The sequence below is a fragment of the Dermacentor andersoni genome, chromosome 3, assembly GCF_023375885.2.
Source record: "Dermacentor andersoni chromosome 3, qqDerAnde1_hic_scaffold, whole genome shotgun sequence".
Taxonomy (NCBI): domain Eukaryota; kingdom Metazoa; phylum Arthropoda; class Arachnida; order Ixodida; family Ixodidae; genus Dermacentor; species Dermacentor andersoni.
Genome location: NC_092816.1, coordinates 80,002,076 through 80,009,985, shown reverse-complemented (window position 1 = coordinate 80,009,985; position 7,910 = coordinate 80,002,076). Strand labels below are relative to the sequence as shown.

The 7,910-nt window shown below is 42.2% G+C and overlaps 1 long non-coding RNA gene across 1 annotated transcript; it reads right to left on the bottom strand.

The window, feature by feature from the left end:
• Positions 1-729: 729 nt before the first annotated feature.
• LOC129387671 (uncharacterized) lies at positions 730-7,549 on the bottom strand. The gene is made up of 3 exons (XR_008614863.1): positions 7,463-7,549; positions 5,845-5,911; positions 730-949 (listed from the first exon to the last, which is right to left on the bottom strand). It is a non-coding gene; the product is annotated as an uncharacterized lncRNA (long non-coding RNA).
• Positions 7,550-7,910: the final 361 nt, after the last annotated feature.

Sequence of the window (7,910 nt, the reverse complement as noted above, 5' to 3'; positions counted from 1 at the left end):
CATTATCTCCGATCCTATATTGGCACAGCTGTCGCTTTGAGATAATCGGAGTGTATGAGGAAAATATTTTCATTTCAAAATAATGACAATTTTATTCCAAGACTGAATCAAATAGGACGCTATTCGATTCGTTATTTGGAAGTTTCGAATAATCGCACACCGCTAAATGTTTTGTTGAAAATTTTTCTTGCCCCGAGTTTGTAACGGAGGTTAGGGGGATCGATAGACACCATGAAAGTGTTTGTCTTTAACTCGCACTAGCATGTCATATTAGTAGAAGATGTAATGCCGCCCATTAAAGAGAATTGTCCTCACGCATGTTCCCCATTTCCTTTATTTTTCATGCCTTTGCTTTATCTCTCGTCTATTCTTTCCATATTTCATTTCTCCTCATCTTTCCCCTATTGAAGCGTGGCAATACGAAATCTCTCCGGTTAACCTTCCTACCTTTCCCGCAACATTTCTCTTTCACTCTCGGGTGGATGTAGACAAGTGTAAGCTCTCCAATGAGCGCTTAAAACCTGCGTGGAATGTTTTATTTTGAAAATATTAATTTCCAGATGGTACCAGCCGGTGTGTCTACACGAAGTTCTTTAGACAAAGTGGTTAACCAAAGAACGCAGCCCTCCTGCCGTGTTTGAACACCTGTGGAGGATTACGGTAGCCATTGCGGCAAGGCAAGTTCTGGAACCCGTATGCCTGCCCACTAGACGTATACAGATGAGTGCCTTCGCTGGATCACAATCACAGCTTTATTTCAATCAAAATGCTGCGGCGTAGCAAACAACACGTCTTCCGTTGTGTTTGGTGTCTATTCTGCCTGTGGAGCATTAGTCCCATACTCTTTATAGTAATCCGTCATGTCAATGCACTCGCCGTTAGTTTGGTTATCCGTGTAGAAGCATTGACAACTGCTGTTAGAACATGTGAAATTGTTGTAATCGCCACACTGAAAAAGAGATCGACAATAAATGATTTAAGATAATGCACCAGAGTAAGCAATGCTGCAAGATTCCGTGTGTGTTCGCAGTCCTCGTTCACCTGAAACATAATGACAATCCTTCGGCTCTCTTATTTACACAGGCCTTCGTTTTGTTTCGAGGCAGGCTTTAGCTGCTACGAAAGTGGGGAATGATGAGAGCTGGTTATTTTTTGAACTATAATTACCTGAGCAGGCAGCAGGATTCGCGTTATGCAAAAGGCTGCACAGCGCAGGTCACCTACGGTATTATGGGAAAAGTTGCTACTGATGATCTGCCGGGTTGTCGTTCTTGTTTCAAAGGGTACAGGACAGAGCCAGTGTCACTGACATAAGATAACGCTCACAGAGCATAGCTAATATGCACAATTCATTTGTGAACGTTTATTAAGAAAAAAATATGAAGAATGTGTTAATCTATATTTTATTTTAGAATAAAAGTGTAATCTACGTTTTTAAATAAAATGATGACAAAATGCTCGCAAGTTCTTGCAAGGAATGGTGCAAGCCCTCAAGCTTTACGTTTCTAACTTTTCTGATTGATTTAAATTTGCAAGAATGGGGCAACTTATAGTTTTACATTACTAACCTACTACTTTACATGTAGTTGATTATTTATATTCTGACTGATATAAACGACTAGACAGTTATCACATATAAGAAAGGAAGTATACTATGGTGACGTTTACATGTCATGTCCGCGCTATTATCAATCCCATGCCCGCGGTACCAATTTTTTTCTTATTTATGTAGAATTTCTCCAGAAATTACGAGATTGAGAAACTACGTGTGAGAAAAAATGGCGCACCCTGCACCATTAAAATATTGCAAGTTCATTGAGAAGCATGGAAAATGCAAAGGCTAGCAGCATGCATGCAGTGCACCGCATCCTGTGAACATCAAAGCTCTGCTCCCTCAGGCGGCGCCATATTTGGTCGCGAGGCGACGCTTCCATTGCTTACGTCAGCTGGCCTGCGCTGCGTATGTTTACGACAGCAGCGCTCGGCGTCGCCTCGGCGCAGAAAGCCGCAGTTTCTGCAGGTGTTGTGAAGAATGAGTGGGTAAAGGAAACAAAACATTGGCGAAAGCTTCAGAGGACTCGTAAACGTCACGTATTCATCCTTCGGAGCTCCTTATGTCTTGTCCCAATGCGGCGAGCACTTCCGTTCGCTGTACATTCTAGAAAGCTGCAGGCTTGGTGACTAATGGACGGCAGGGATAGAAATTGTTTTCCGAGACAAAATGGTTCACACATTCAGCCACTGTAATGAATGGGAATCACTGGGCTCTCTTTTTTTTTCATTACCAATGGTTTCGGAACCATAAGTTCTCTTATTTTTGGGTCAGCAAATTTTTTTTTTGTGCGGTGACAACACATTATTAATTCTCGACATAATAACTCGCGTATGAGCCAGTTGCGGTGGATTTGTGTATGCCGTGCTGCGCGCTGAAAAAATGCAGGCATGGGCGAGTATTCAAAACATTCCAATAATTTTGAACCGAATAGAGTCCTATGAAATTGGGTGTTCCAATAGAATAAACGCTATTCACAAATGCGTATATTTGTTTCGTGTTCTTGCACTGTTTGAAAACGTCAACTATGCTAAAATAAACGCAAAATTGGAGCAAAAGTACCATAAATTATCACCCTCGCGGGTGTAGTGCAGGCATAACACGTGAGATCTTGCGCTGTGGAGCAAGCTACGTCAATTAGGTAGCCATACTTTAGAGGCTCTACAGCGATCAGTCACACTGTCCGAAGAGCCTCGTGCATGCCAAGAAACTTCATGCTTACTCCTACTTCCTCGGTGCTTTTAATATACAACGCTTCCTTATGTACTTGGGCTGGGTTGCACTTGTTACAACCCAGCCCACTTGACTTCATTAGGAAATTTGGGCACGATAATAGTTAAAAGTGTAGGAAAACGGTTTATGTACATAGATCGTTCTATTAATACTGGCTTCACCAGGCCTCGTTTATTTTTTAAAATTCAGAAAACGTAACATTTTCTTGCGCAATACCCCCTTCCCGCCCCCGGCCTTAAAAATTATTAGACCATAATAATTAGAACAAGAACAGTTGCATTAATATTGTGCTACCATTTTATGCACCTAGGCTAGCTTCCATAAGGAAGGGGACGCCAAGACTTGAAAAATTATAGACCGATCAGTTCACTGTCCGTTGCCTACAAAGTATTTACTAAGGTAATTGCAAATAGCATCAGGAACACCTTAGACTTCCGTCAACCAAAGGACCAGGCAGGATTCCCTAAAGCTTGCTCAAGAATAGACCATATTCACACTATCAATCAGGTGATAGAAAAATGTGCGGAATATAACCAACCTTTATATGTAGCTTTCATTGATTACGAGAAAGCGTTTGATTCAGTCGAAACCTCAGCAGTCATGGAGGCATTGCGGAATCAGGGTCTAGACGAGCCGTATGTAAAAATACTGAAAGACATCTATAGCGGCTCCACAGCCGCCGTAGTCCTCCATAAAGAAAGCAACAAAATCCCAATAAAGAAAGGCGTCAGGCAGGGGGATACGATCTCTCCGATGCTATTCACAGCATGTTTACAGGAGGTATTCAGAGACCTGGATTGGGTAGAATTGGGGATAAGAGTTAATGGAGAATACCTTAGTAACTTGCGATTCGCTGATGATATTGCCGTGCTTAGTAACTCAGGTGACCAATTGCAATGCATGCTCACTGACCCGGAGAGGCAAAGCAGAATGGTAGGTATGAAAATTAATCTGCAGAAAACTAAAGTAGTTTTTAACAGTCTCGGAAGAGAACAGCAGTTTACGATAGGTAGCGAGGCACTGCAAGTGGTAAGGAAATACACCTACTTAGGGCAGGCAGTGACCGCGGATCCAGATCATGAGACCGAAATAATCAGAAGAACAAGAATGGGCTGGGGTGCGTTTGGCAGGCATTCTCAGATCATGAACAGCAGGTTGCCATTATCCCCCAAGAGAGAAGTTTATAACAGCTGTGTCTTACCAGTACTCACGTATGGGGCAGAAACCTGGAGGCTTACGAAAAGGGTTCTACCTAAATTGAGGACGACGCAAGGAGCTATGCAAAGAAGAATGGTAGGTGTAACGTTAAGGGATAAGAAAATAGCAGATTGGGTGAGGGAACAAACGCGAGTTAATGATATCTTAGTTGAAATCAAGAAAAAGAAATGGACATGGGCAGGACACGTAATGAGGAGGGAAGATAACCGATGGTCATTAAGAGTTGCGGAATGGATTCCAAGGGAAGGAAAGCGTAGCAGAGGGCGGCAGAAAGTTAGGTGGGCGGATGAGATTAAGAAGTTTGCAGGCACAACATGGCCACACTTAGCACATGACCGGGGTAGTTGGAGAAATATGGGAGAGGCCTTTGCCCTGCAGTGGGCATAACCAGGCTGATGATGATGATGATGATGATGATGATGAGGCTAGCTATAAGAGTGATGCAGAATACTATGTATGTGTAAGTTGTCAAGCGGAATCCCTATTCAAAGGTTGTATCTTGCCTACTGAATGTATCCACAGCGCTAATTGTTCTTAAAATGCAGAGAGGTCACACACGTTAGGTCTTTTTAGGTTCCTAGACACCAGACAGTAAAATTGTTGAAAAAGCCAGTCGCCTTGATAAACAAAATGTGTTGTTGCATTTAAACATGACACTTCTAAAATGGAGCTCTTTTGCTAGTATTTCAGCGGAACCACTGCACAATCATAGAGTTCGTTCTTGATGGCGCGGTAGGTGATTCCTGCTGTACTTGACTACGACGGCAAATTCCCCTTGTCTTATTCAATAAACGAGCCCTTTTCAGGTGGCTTTAGAAGCATACTATTATTGATTTCACTACTTGAGGACAGACCGCTGGGACAAGCGGAAGAGCAGTTGGATTTATCATGAAAACAAGGTATGGGTTTTGCCTACAGTTTACCTTACCGTCGCCACATCTCCTTTCTTTTAAGTAATATTCTATCTTTTCTTCAATTAGACAAGCGTTTTGAATTTTTAAAATATCATTTTGACAGCAATGAGACATATTATAGCTTACCTCGGCTTGGACGAAAATGTTCATGCCGGGAAACTAATCACGACGCTACATGCATTTTGCTAGAACTGTGACGATCTAGCAAAGATCACAAATTACCTCCTCTTGTGATGAAATATTCTTTTTCCTAAAAAAGTTCATTTTTGAGCAGGCAGATTCAAGGCTACGCAAACTGACATTGATAGCGCGCAAGATAGATGGAAAGTCGCTTTATATGTAATTTTAGAAACATTTACACATTATGTTACCACCTACAAGTGACTTCTTAGTGTCACTGCTCTGTTAGGACCACCTTAGGAAAATATGCTACCTCAGATGCGGTTACGCCACTAGCAATCATTGGTCTATGCTGCGCAGTCCATGACCCGGTACCTTTATTCGGTAAATAACAATACATTTAGGTACATTTGTTTCGAAACACACATGATCTCAGGGTGTACAAATTGACACTTAGTTTAAATGTAGCCATGTCACAGCTAAGGATCATCTGTGTATACGTGTGAATGTACGATAAAGCGTCATTTTCGTTTCTCATGAATTGTGCCGAGTCATTGTGGCGCACTTTCGCAATCCCTTCGTCGCTCAGTAACTAACCTAACACGGAGGGAGTTATGGTTTTGATGAGTTCATGTTACCTAATTGTCATAACATTTACTTATTTAGCACGAATTAGAAAGCTTACACTCGAACTGATATTATGCCTGCGCTGCATGAATATCGGGCAATCTCTGAGCATATCATGCTTCGCCCGAACATGTCCAATGCAACCGCAAAATAGTTTTTGGTAAATCAAGTGCATATTACCTTTTCTTCACCACACTTCGGATCCCCAGCGTGAGGCGCAAATGGTGATTCACCGAAGCAGAGAATGCTAAGCAAAAGAGAGAAAAGATTGCCATCGTTAGAATATAAAAGTGGAACGCTCTTATAGGAGATAAAGGCGGTGAATTAAATGCCATATAACGCGCATATGCTATCAGCTGAGCCTGTGCTCTTAGTTCTACAAGGACACAACAGAGGGAAAAAAGGGCTGTTTTCACTGTCGCTTTATGAGGTCGTGCTGCTTAAGACGGTGCCTAGCATTTGCTGATCAGCAACTGAGAGTAGGCGCGAAGAGACTAGCATCCCTCTTCTGCTAATCAGCCGACGTACCTGCACCGTGTCATCTCAGTCTATGGCTGCAAGTTTGCGTCTTTTTTCTCGTACGAAGGCTAGTGCATTCTTGAAATGCATATGTTGCGAGAAAGTTGATTTATATAATTTGGACCCTCAGGCTGTTACAACTGGTTACGCCTCGGAATACACTGCATTACGCGAGCCTTGTCCGCCAGCCATGTCAGCCACACAGTATTTACTGCTGCACGTCCGATACCGTCACCCGCTGTGCACCTCGGTAGCTCAACCTCAAACCTCGAAAGCTAAGTAAACCTATATATACCACAGTAATCATCTGGCTAGCGTATATAAACAACGTTAGGCCGTGTAATAATATTTTCGTACCAATATTAATGATAATACTTCTGCTACTACTACTAACATTAGTAGTTAGGGTAACTATAATGATAAAAATGTACCGTGTAACAACAGTTTTAAAGAGAGAAGCATGCTCTATCACGAATAAGCACCGCACACTGCTAACAGGCGCTTGATCTTTTCACCACGAACAGGTGTTCGGGTCCCTCTGTTGTGTGATAAACACATGGCCAAGGTGCTTATTAAGTTATCCGAACCCTACATGAGAAGTGGAGGGACCTTTTCTCTAGGCATGTCATTCCTAACAAGGCTTCTCGCAGTCAGATTTATGTTTTCAAGAAATGTTTTCGCTGAAAATGCTTTCATCCATATATTTATTTTAACCTAAGATAGTGGGCGCGTTTCCCCCTGATCTCTTCCCCAGTTACACCAAGCACGTCTTTTTTTTATTTAGAGAAAGCACCGTCCTTTTTTAGTATTTTGCACACATCACCGCCTTTCAAGGTATAGGGCTTGCTCTCGCGCTTTGCTTGTCGCAGTAGTGCTTAGCTATTTTTTGTTTCTTGTAAAAGAGGAACTTCGATTTTTTAACACGCCTATCTCCAAACGCAGCATTAGTGCCCCCACGCGTCTAACCATAGGTTTTCTGTGCGCAGGCGGGAACCTTGTAGGAAGTCAAACGTGCCATAAACAAGCTACCTTGTTACCTTCAGATGTATTTGTAACACCACAATAGCGCAAATGCCCCAACGTAGGCCCAGACGCGGCACTGTATACATTGAGGGCACCGTAACAGGATAACGGGTACAGAATAGTCGTACGCATTCCTCCAAAGAAGGTTCGCCCCCCTGATACCATAATCCAAAAGACGAAAGGCGGCAAGACGGTAAATGTTTCCCATAGCGTAAGGGACCGGTGCGATATCTTCCTGGGGTGGATTGCTACTTACATCGTGTGAAGTATTGCAGCGGCAAAAATGACTGATCGCAAAGCCTTGTAGGAAATCATTCTTGAAATTAATTCAGTGACTTCGGTGAGAGCTATGCTTACAAAGAGCAACGGTGACCATTTTATACCCTTGAATGGCAGGTACTTCCAAGTGTTGACAGAGTGACGTGTACGCTGATATTTTGCTGTCACTATCGATGGCATTCAATCTGTGAATGCGAGCCGCGATACCTACGTCAATAAATAAATATCGCAAAGTATATATATATATATATATATATATATATATATATATATAAGCGCCGAAAATTTCTGAAAAGTAAAGAAAAAAAAAGGAAAACTTGCGATTTCAATTTGTTTGCTCGTTCTACACATATATAATGCAATGATCGGAAAATATTAGTAATGATTATGGTACTCCCTAACGCAAAGTTTTAATGCAGCTGTAT